Raw genomic sequence first — 8769 nt, forward strand, 5'->3', positions numbered from 1 at the left:
TTCAGCAGTTATACTACATACTCCCCCTCCAGTGTGGGAAGATGGGGGCAATAATTCACGTTTGTGGCAGCCTCACCCAGTACTGTCCATGCAGTGTCTTTGTCCATGTCTGCATCTAAGTTTGTCTTCATTTGGGATGGGCTGGGAGAGCTGCTGCGTTCTGTGGGCTCAGGGACCACAGCCCTGCCCGGAGCTGTGCCCAAAGAGGTAACACCTGACAGGATGCAGAAGCGGGACAGGCTTTGCTAACTGCAAGCCCATGCAGACCGGCAATTCCAATAACACCGAGGGAGGTCTGGCAGCAGCCTCGTCTAGTCTTGACTTTGTTTTTGGTGTCATCGTGTGGAGTGCAGGGAGGTGTGTCGAAGGTGTCTGGCAGGGAGAGCTAGCATTGGATCGGCTGAGGGAGCCTGGTCTGCTGCATCTGGTGGGCCCAAGGACCACGGCCCTGCCCGGAGCTGCACCCAAAGAGGAAACACTGAGGGCAGTGTGACAGGATGCACAAGCGGGGCAGGCTAAGCTAACTGCTAGCCCATGCAGACCGACAGTTCCGACAGTCATCGACTGGCATTCATTCTTCTGGACAGTGATTTTTTTTTTGAGTTTGGATATATGTTAGTTTGGCTATATGTGTTAATTTGGATATGTGTTCTTGTAGTTTTTGGATGTGTATTTTTGTCTTTGTGTTGCACTGCTGTGGGCTGGGGGCAATGACATTTCGTTTCATTTCGTGTATGCAAGTGCATGAAATGAAATGACAAAGTGTTCCTGATTTCTGATATATTTGTAAATATGATATATATGTCAAGGAATGGCTATTTCAACACATCCAGAAAACTATGTCAGAGGAACTTTGTGCAAACTGAAAAAAAAACTGGATGTAATATTCTCAAAAATAACCAAATCAATTACAAAGGCATCGACAGAGGGTGGGCACCCTCTGCCTGATAACAACAAGAGTATCCCAGATCTCGTCAACAATATACACAAGTACATGCTTAAAGACATCTTAATTTCTATGAAAGCTGTGAAAAGCACACTGTTCCAAATTAAAAGCACGTCATCCAAGAGCCTCATTCAATCAATGAATAACTTGAGAGAACAATTCCGGCAAGAAATCTCCAACTGTGAAAACTTCATAGAGATCCTGAACACCCTTCGCATCACACCACAGGATGAGCTCTTCAAGCGGGTGTTTGGCTGTGGACAACAATGCCCCTTCTGTACCTGTGAGGCTGGAGGCAAAGAACACAGCAAACACCCTATTGCTGTGCATCGACCACAAGGACTTGGTAGGTTCAAATACAAACCCCAATTCCAATGAAGTTGGGACGCTGTGTAAAACGTGAATAAAAACAGAATACAATGATTTGCAAATCCTTTTCAACTTATATTCAATTGAATACACTACAAAAACAAGATATGTTCAAACTGATAAACTTTATTGTTTTTTTGCAAATATTCACTCATTTTGAATTTGATGCCTGCAACACGTTCCAAAAAAGCTGGGGCAGGGGCATGTTCACCACTGTGTTACATCACCTTTCCTTTTAACAACCCTCAATAAGCATTTGGGAACTGAGGACACTAATTGTTGAAGCTTTGTAGGTGGAATTCTTTCCCATTCTTGCTTGATGTACGACTTCAGTTGCTCAACAGTCCGGGGTCTCCGTTGTCGTATTTTGTGCTTCATAATGCGCCACACATTTTCAATGGGAGACAGGTCTGGACTGCAGGCAGGCCAGTCTAGTACCCACACTCTTTTACTACGAAGCCACACTGTTGTAACACATGCAGAATGTGGCTTGGCATTGTCTTGCTGAAATAAGCAGAAAAAGACGTTGCTTGGATGGCAGCATATGTTGCTCCGAAACCTGTATGTACCTTTCAGCATTAATGGTGCCTTCACAGATGTGCAAGTTACCCATGATGCCATGGGCACTAACACACCCCGATACCATCACTTTGCACTGATAACAATCAGGATGGTCCTCTTCCTCTTTAGCCCAGAGGACACAATGTCCGTGATTTCCAAAAACAATTTGAAATGTGGACTCGTCAGCCTACAGCACACTTTTCCACTTTGCGTCAGTCCATCTCAGATGAGCTCGGGCCCAGAGAAGCCGGCGGCGTTTCTGGGTGTTGTTGATATATGACTTTCACTTTGCATGGTAGAGTTTTAACTTGCACTTGTAGATGTAGCGATGACTGTGTTAACTGATGATGGTTTTTCGAAGCTGGTACTGGATTGGCTGGGAGAGCTTGGTCTGCTACGTCCTGTGGGCCCAGTGACCATGGCCCTGCCTGGAGCTGCGACCGAGGAGGTAACACTGATGGTGGTTTGACAGAACACGGAAGTGGAGCAGGCTTGGCTAACTGCTAGCCCATGCAGACCGGCAGTTCTGATGCCGGTGGCCTCGCCTGGTGTTGATTGTGGTGTTTTTGGTGTCGTCATGTGGATTGCGAGGAGGTGTGTTGAGGATATCTGGCTGGGAGAGCTGGTGTTGGATCACCTGGGAGAGCCTGGTCTACTGCGTCCAGTGGGCCCTATAACCGTGGCCCCTGCCTGGAGCTGTGCCCGAGGAGGAAGCACCGAGGGCTGTCTGACAGGACGTGGAAGCGGGGCAGGCTAAGCTAACTGCTAGCAGACCAGCAGTTCCGACAGTCATCCTGGCTGGCGTTCGTTCCCTTGGACAGTGTTTTTTTTTTTAGTTTGGATATATGTGTTATTTTGGATATGTGTGTTCTTGAAGTTCTTGTAGATTTTGGACATGCATTTTTGTCTTTGTGTTGCGCTGCTGTGTGCTGGGGGAAACAATATTTCGTTTCATTTCATGTATGGGAAGAACATGAAATGAAATGACAAAGTGTTCCGGCTTCCTGAAATGACAATGATGGTAAATGTTTTGTAGATACAGTGGATGTTTAGTTTGAAAAGTATTTTGTTGTTTTCTTAAAGCTACAATCCTCAAGATTTATATGCAAACAAATGTTCTTTCTGACACTTTGTATTGCTGCCATATTTAAGACATAGTATCTGAGAAAAACAACACTCAAGATTTTATGTTTTCACCATAGCAGCCAAATGTTGAAGAATATGGCATGAAGAAGCTGAATTATGGTGAATGAGCAGATTACACAATAATTTGCCTTGCCTTACCTTACGTTCTCTTCCTCCAGCTTTCTTTGAATCAGTGCTACAAGCCCATTTTTTCTTCCCGTCATTGATGGGGCACCATCAGTGGGGATGCCAACCAATTTATTCCAGGGTAGACCAGCACCCTCAATTGCATTGCACAGCACCTGAAATATATCTTTGGCTGTGGTCGTTCCCTGCATTGGATATAAAGTTAGAAGTTCTTCTGTTAACTCAAAACAGTCCTTGATACCCCTTACAAATATAGTGAGCCGAGCATTGTCATTTGTATCTGTGCTTTCATTAAGTGCCAAAGAATAGTGTGTGAAATTGTTTACTTAAGCGCAAAACTGTCTGTAAATGTCACCTGACAACTCACTGATCAGTTCTGCCATTGTATTTGGGCTGAGACTGATGTTTCCGAATAAAGATGCCTTCTCCAGGTAAACGATATTCATTACCTGCAGCATGCAGTCTCTCAGAAGCTGTTCCTCCGTAAATGGCTTGCCAGCCTTCGCTATTGCCCCACTTACCACACAGCTAGCTTCGACAGCTTTATCAGTCTTTTTTTGGCTTTGTGAGAGAAGTTTTGCTGACAGGACAGACTTTTTAGGAAAGTGGGCTGCCTTTCCCTCTCCTCGCCTATGAACTGAACATACTCCTCTGCATTATTATATATATATATATAATTTTATATATATGTATCATTATTTATATATATATATATATATTTAAATATGTATCATTATTATGTTATTATATTAGTGTAATGTCACTTCAGATTGAAATCCTTCAGGATGACAACTTTTCCCTTGCAAATTAGACAGATCACATATGCACTAAATTCAGTGAAGTAGCCGCAAGTCCATTTCTCTTGGAACTGTTGGTGCTCGTGTTCAACTTTTCTTTTGGCTTTTGAAAGGGACTTTTTTCCCCCTACTTTTTCTCCCCAATTGTATCCGGCCAATTACCCCACTCTTCTGAGCCGTCCCGGTTGCTGCTCCACCCCCTCTGCTGATCCGGGGAGGGCTGCAGATTACGACATGTCCTCTGACCTCTGATATATTACATTACATTACAGTCATTTAGCCGGTGCTTTTATCCAAAGCAACTTTCTTTCAGCTTGTTCCCTGTTTCTCAGGCATCGCCACAGCAGATTGTACAGTTTTCCTCGGTACCCTGTGAGGGCACAGCACCAATGGCAGCTGTAGTGAATTCAGGGGGCAGCTGGGACGCGAACCCGGATCTCCCACACCATGGGCGACTATGTTAACCAGTCGATTAAAGGGTCCAACCCGTTGGCCAAGGGCTAGAGAGTCTATTCATCCGTGGTCATTACAGCGGCCAATGGAGCCTCGACTAGTCAATCAGCATAATGATTTGGCAAAATGTTACGTCGGATGGCCTTCCTGACGCAGCCACTCACCCTATGGATGGGAGCAGGCTAAAAAACATTTAAAGGTTAAAAATACGCCAGGCTGGTCTTGTACTCTGTGATGTTAGCAGGTCTTAATTTGTGCTGGATCCTGCTATAACAGGATCTGGGGCCTCCCAGATTGGGATTATATCCGGTACCTCCTTTGTCACTATCAAAACCTGCAAATTTTGTGTAATATTTAATGTTATCTGTTCTGTCATTATTTTATTTCCCATTAAAGTGGCTTTAAATCACCTGTTTGCCTATTTTGGATGCATTTTAAATCTGATTTAAAAAAAAATCAGAGACGTGTCAGACGTCAGGTCAGCGTGTGAGTTTTGTGCACGTGAGCTAATGTTACTGTGGTTTGAATTAGGATACCCTCAGCAGCAAGGAGGAAACTGGTAAAATGTCAAAGAGACAATCAAATTTGTTGAATCTCGTCAAACCCTAAGCAGGCTAATGTTGTTTGACTGTCGACAGTACTGAAATGGAGAGGAGGAGATCGGCAGACAGATGGACAGAACACGACACTTAGTTCAGTTCCTTGGCCATTTTGCTTTTCGTGGTTGTCTGTGGATGTTCTCATTCATCCAGGTCATAGTTATCCAAAGGAATTGAATCAAGTGCAACTGGACTTGGTTATGTATCTGTGAAGACGTTTCGCCTCTCATCCAAGAGGCTTCATCAGTTCATGCCTTTCTGACTAGACCAAGGTAGTCTGACTGGCTGGTGATGAAACTCAGATATTTAGCCTCTTTGGAGTCGTTATCAGAGCTATTGATGTCAATGGCTCTTTTGTGTTCCGATGTTTAGCAACGACAGTCATTGGAGGTGTTAGTTTCGACTTCGATAGTGCTCCATTCAGCGGTCATGAGTCGTTGGAGCCGTTAGTGAGCGACTGTTGTTCTTGGAGGCTAAGCTTTTGAGTCTCCTGGGTAGAGATGAAAGGACGACATTGTAAGTGGGAGATAGGTGGTGTCGCAGACCTCCTCCTCTGTTTGAGGGATGGTTTTTCCAGTTTCACATAGATGGCTTCCTTCACCCCTCTTTCAGACCATCTATCTTCCCTGTCCAAAATGTGTATGTTGCTGTCCTCAAAGGAGTGTGTCTTCTCCTGTAGGTGTAGATAAACTGCTGAGTCTTGTCCTGAGGAGTTTGGCCTTCTGTGTTGGGCCATCCGTTTGTGTAATGGTTGTTTGGTTTCTCCTATGTGTAGGTCAGTGCAATCGTCATTGCATTGTACAGCATACACTGAATGGAGCACTATCGAAGTCGAAACTAACACCTCCAACGACTGTCGTTGCTAAACATCGGAACACAAAAGAGCCATTTTTGGTGTAACAGTTTCTGTAGGTATTCTATTATTCTCCTCTTGTAACCACTAGTTGGATCGCGTCTCAGAGGTTCATAGGTGTCGGTGTCGCTGAGTAATGACGTGATCTTGGCGTGGTAGTCTGTTGTGTTGAGGATAACCATGCATCTCCCCTTGTCTGCTGGAAGGATAGTGATGTTTTCATCCATGCACAGGGCTGTCACGGCTTTCCTTTCCTCCATGGTTAGGTTGGAAGGAGGGAGTTTCGCATTGGACAGAGCTGCTGATACCTTTAACCTAAGCTGTTCCGCCTCGGTTTCCGTTAAATTGGTTTTCCTTATAACTGATTCTGTGGATGTGATGAGATCAACTATAGATAGTTGTTTGGGTGTCATGGCGAAGTTCAGTCCTTTGGCTAAGACCTCCTTCTCTGATTGGGGAAAGTACCTTGTCCGACCGATTCAGACTCAGCAGTTTATCTACACCTAAAGGAGAGGACACACTCCTTCGAGGACAGCAACATACACATTTCGGACAGAGAAGATAGATGGATTGAAAGATGGGTGAAGGAAGCCATCTATGGCTCTTGCCTCTTGCCTCAGCAGTAGGCCGTTGACCACGCTCAGCTTCGACCTGATAGGATAGAATTGAGAGTTTACCTTTTGTCCGCCCATGTTGGAGGTTGGCCATCACTGTCTGCAATGTCACATCTTTTTCCGTTTCGAGTGCATTCTTCTTGTACATCATGTCTGACACTGGGAGGAAGGAAGCAATCAAGTTAACATGCATTTCCACATCCACTGAGATGGTGCTGAACTGTGTCTTTGTCATTGTTGCAGGTGCTTGGGACAGTGCATCAGCCAGAATGATGTATTTACCTGGCGTGTAGACTATATCCATATCATATCTTTGCAGCCTCATCATCATTCGCTGAATCCAGGGAGATATGTCGTTCAGGTTTTTTCTGAAGCTTGAAATTAGTGGTTGGTGATCTTGTTTCTGCTGTAAAGGTGGGTAGTCCATAAACATAGCCATGAAACTTCTCATATCCAAACACTAACCCTAGGGTCTCCTTTTCAATTTGGGCGTATCGTGTTTCAGTCTCTGTCATTGCTCTGAATGCATATGCCACTGGTCTCCAATTGTCGTCTTCATCAGCCTGGAGAAGCACAGTGCCCAATCCGTCTTTGGATGTGTCCGTGGAGATTTTTGTTGTGCGTGAGGGATTGAAAAAGGAAAGCACCGGCTCTGTGGTAGGTGTCTCTTTAAGCTTTTTCCATTCTCTGACATGTCTGGCAGTCCACTTGAACACTTTGCCTTTGTGCAGCAGATCTCTGATACAGACTATTTTTGCAGAGCGATTCGGGACGAACTAGTCTAGGAAATTTACTGCACCCATGGCTCACAGTACTCCCTTCTTGTCTGTAGGTGGGGGCATGTCCAGAATGGCCTGTACTTTGGAGAGGTCTGGTTCCACTCCTTCTCCAGACAGCTTGTTACCTACGAAAGTGATCTCTGTTGCCCCGAACTGACATTTGTTTTTGTTCAGTTTCAGACCACTCAACTGGATTCTCTGTATGAGGTTCAACAGTCTCTCGTTGTATTGTTGTAGTGTAGAGCCCCAAACAACTCAGTCGTCAATGTAAACCCGGGTGCCTTCTAGACCCTCAATGATCATTTCCATTGCTCTGTGATAGATTTCGGGAGCCGATTTGATTCCAAATGGAAGTCTACAAAAACAGTATCTGCCAAATGGTGTGTTGAACGTGGAGTACTTGCTGCTTTTATCATCCAATATCAGTTGCCAGAAACCATGAGATGCATCTAGTTTACTGAAGAATTTGGCCCCTGACATTTCACTAGTGATTTCTTCCCGTTTTGGTATCTGTTAGTGCTCTCTTTTAATGTTCTCATTAATGTCTTTGGGGTCTAGACACACCCTTAATTCACCATTTGGGTTTCTTTACATATGTTATGGAGTTCACCCAGTCTGTCGGTTGTTTGATACCTTGTATGACTCCCAGTTTCACCATCCGGTTGAGTTCTTTCTTTAAGCTGGCTTGAAGTGGTGTTGGCACTCTCCGTGGGGTGTGCACAACTGGTTTGGCATCACTTTTCAGCTCTATTCTGTAGGTGAATGGCAACGTCCCTTGGCCTGTGAATATATCAGGAAACTTTTGCAAAATATCATTGACTGTGTCGCTGTGAGTCTTAAGAACCACCTTTTCACTGTTGATTTGGTAGACCCAGTCTACCACATCAACAGTGGGTTAGGTGGAGGATTTGGTAGACACAGTCTTCCAAATCAACAGGTACAGGTACTAGCCTTTAGCTTAAAGTCTGTGAGAAAACTATCAAAAGTCTCTCCTTTGCATTGCATCCGCGATCTGAACACATACCTTTCATAAGTGTCATTCTTTTTTGACAGGCAGTGTTCGTTGAATTTCTTGATGATTTCGTTCAGCTTGTTTTTGTCTCCCTCCTTTGTAAACGTGAATGTGTTGTACACCTCCAGCGCATCAGCTCCAGTTATGGTGAGTAGCATGGTGGTCTTTCGCTCATTTGACGCCCCTGTCACCCCTATAGCCACGACATACAGCTTGAACTGTTGCTTGAAATTTCTCCAGCTCGTGTCTTGTGTGTTTATTTAGAAAGTGACAGGTGGCTCAGCCAATCATATTTTGCTGTTGTAATGGGTGGGACAAAAAATATCGCTCAAGACTTCTGGAAGTCCAGATCTATCCAGACAAGGGCTCACTCATATAAAATTATTATATGCGGTTGCTGAGGAGTCATTACTTGAGATTGACCGACTCTTTCATATTGGCGATCCAAATCTACTGGTTTACTTAAACTAATCGAATCTCACTTCACTAACCTTAGTCTGTGTATCAGACGAGT

This window comes from Lampris incognitus, chromosome 4 (assembly GCF_029633865.1).
Source record: "Lampris incognitus isolate fLamInc1 chromosome 4, fLamInc1.hap2, whole genome shotgun sequence".
Taxonomy (NCBI): Eukaryota; Metazoa; Chordata; class Actinopteri; order Lampriformes; family Lampridae; genus Lampris; species Lampris incognitus.